Raw genomic sequence first — 2,933 nt, forward strand, 5'->3', positions numbered from 1 at the left:
CTGTTTATTGTTAGTATTAACGATTAGGTTTATTAATAAGTTTTCTGTTGAACGATTGTTAGTGTCGATGAATGACCTAAATTAACGATATGACTTGAATATTTTGACTTGATTTCATGCATTGGAGTGTATGTTGACTACCGATCGATTGCTTTCTAGTTTTGCTAGATTCAGAATTGACATGAATGAATTTTGATTTTAGGTACAATTAAGTTATGGCATATACACTTTAGGTCGAATCTGTAATCATTTGGTTTCATAAAGTTTTCTCATGTGGCACATTAATTTATTGAATCTCTATTTTATTTAAGCAGTAAATAATTAGTATATATACATTTAATAGATGCATGAAATATCTATAATTTTGTTTTTGTTGTAGTTATTATGGCGCGTACTATGGGTCGAGGTAGTGTTCAATCTGGTGGTCGAGGTGCTGGGCGGTCTGGTGGTCGAAGTAGTAGTCAATGTAGTGGTCTACGTAGTATTCGAGGTATCAGGCAAGGTAGTGGTTAGGTTGGTGATCGAGTTATTGGGCAAGGTAGTGATCGAGGTGGTGGTCAAGCTAGTGATGGAGGTAATGGGCCACATAGTGGTCATATTGGTGATGGAGGTAGTGGAATAGGTAGTTGTGATAACATTGAACCACAATCAGATGCAGACCATGATCCATTGATGCCTTCTCCCATTGATGGTGATGATGAGTCTACTGTTCATGTTGCTAGGCGGGGGCGTGCTTCACAAGTTCAAATACCTGAACCGATAAACCATGAGTGGATTTGGATCGAAGATGGGGAGTAAGTACATATACATTAATGTTAATGTGGTTTCATAACTTTTGCACATATTAATATTGTTTCTTTATCTTCATAAAAACGTTACTAATGTGGTTTCACATTTATTGCTTTTAATTTGTAGATTTAGTAATCAAGCGACGTCCACCCGGATTATTGGATTGAACTTAAAGCATATGTGGTTGGATGCATGGGATAGTTGGAAAGATGTTTCTTATGAACACAGAATGAAGTTGTTTGAGCGTTTTAAGGTGTGTGTACATAGACATAATCAGTTTTAAATAATGCAAAACATACTGTGATCTCACATTTATTGCAATTAATTTATTACCATTAAGCTTAGTGGACCATTTTGTTATTTATTAAAAGTTTTTTTTTTCTTAGTGTTATTTTCAGTGGGAGGAGAAATGGAATACATAAATTTTGAGGTATTGGGAGAAGTGCATTACGGGTAAATTTCATGATTTGTTGAATAGGGTACGAATGGAGGCCAAAACAGTGGCGAGAATACACGGTATTGAAGTTGGAGATGATTTTACTCTTCTTGAGGACTTCAAACCCTCTTGGATAAGATATGAGACATGGAAAGATATGTTTGCAATTTGGAACACGCCTGAATGGAAAGAAAAGTCTAAAATAAATAGTGCTATTAGAAACAATTCAATCAGGGGCAAGCATACGCTTGGAGCACAAACCTATGTGACTGCAAAAAGAAAAGCGGTAAAATACACTTCAATTTTATCAAATTTCACACAACCTACATGCTAAAGAATTATCAAATTTCAATTTTCTGATGACTTTTTTTAACTTCAAATTTGTCAATGGATCATCAAATTTCAATCTGCTGATGCATCATAGAGATCAATAGAGTACTGGTACTGTGATACTGTGAATGAGTAAAACCATATACCAGATACCATAGCAATTTTTCCTTTTCTATACCAATCATTACCGGTACCACTGAAAATACCGAAACCAAATGGTACACATACCTAAAACATGAAAAAATGTATATCGGTTTGGTATTTGGTAAAAATTGCTCTTCTATCATATAAACACAAATAGATCCATTAACAAATAATAGCTCTAATTTGAGAACATCATCATTGACGAGTGGTATTAACATAAATCTTCTCACCAAACTCTAACAAAAACCGAAGTATTATACTAAAACAAAACTCCGACTATACCAACTGAAATACTGATATCGAAAATGAGTAAAACCATTTGCCGAATATCGTATCGATTTTTTTAGTTCAACACTGATCGCCACCGGTACCACTGAAAATACCAAAAAAAATGTATAAATGTACCCAGGTACTGATTGTGTTTGGTCTGTACCAGTTCGAGACGCTACATTACCAGTATTAATATCAAACAATTCCAATATTTTGGACTATATCTATAACCTGTAATAAAATGTTCATAAATTTTTATATTTTTAACCACAAAAAATACAAATCATATTTATAAAAATCTCATCAAAGATTTTCTTACATAATATCAAATAACAAACAAAATGACACTAACAAAACTCAACAGATCCCTACAACATCAATTTATTGCAAATCTTGTAGATATGCATGCCTTATTTATGATTTAACCCCAGCCTTTAGGACATGTTTATCCAAAATCAGAATTATTAACAGTTTGATAATTCCACCTTTGTAGGAAAAAACACTTGGGCGTGAACTAACAACTCATGAGATGTGGAAGCAATCACATTGCAGAAAAGGAAGCCGACCTTTGGATAAAGATCTAAGCAGTTTGCTAGTTTTGGGTGATGATTTTGAAGGAAGTGTTCAAGGAGAAAATTTGAATTGGGTTGAAAATAGGGCAAAGGAGACTTGCGTAAGTTGGCTATTAGTAAATCCAAACAACATATTTCAAAAGAGAAAAATATTGAAATTTGAATAATGTAATTACGTGGGTTTAATAATAGGTTAATTACAATGGATATGTTGTGGAGAAGTATGGAGATGATCGTAGCATGCATCCAAAATTTGACGAAGACTTGTGGTCGCGAGCTGCTGGAGGCATAAAGAAAGGAAAAATGTACGGGTTAAGCAATGCTAGTGGCTCGCGTGTGCATGGTAGACAAGACCCCGAGGTATGCTAATAGAATTATGTTTTTGAAAAACC

At 34.2% G+C, this 2,933-nt stretch overlaps 1 long non-coding RNA gene across 1 annotated transcript; it reads left to right on the plus strand.

The window, feature by feature from the left end:
* Positions 1 to 310: 310 nt before the first annotated feature.
* On the plus strand, positions 311 to 1,511 carry LOC143615747 (uncharacterized). Its single transcript, XR_013150532.1, has 3 exons — positions 311 to 794; positions 916 to 1,042; positions 1,176 to 1,511. It is a non-coding gene; the product is annotated as an uncharacterized LOC143615747 (long non-coding RNA).
* The last annotated feature ends 1,422 nt before the right edge of the window (positions 1,512 to 2,933 follow it).

Source organism: Bidens hawaiensis, unplaced genomic scaffold (assembly GCF_021521415.1).
Source record: "Bidens hawaiensis isolate Kalapana, Puna unplaced genomic scaffold, B.hawaiensis_p1.1 tig00044119_1, whole genome shotgun sequence".
NCBI classification, from domain to species: Eukaryota; Viridiplantae; Streptophyta; class Magnoliopsida; order Asterales; family Asteraceae; genus Bidens; species Bidens hawaiensis.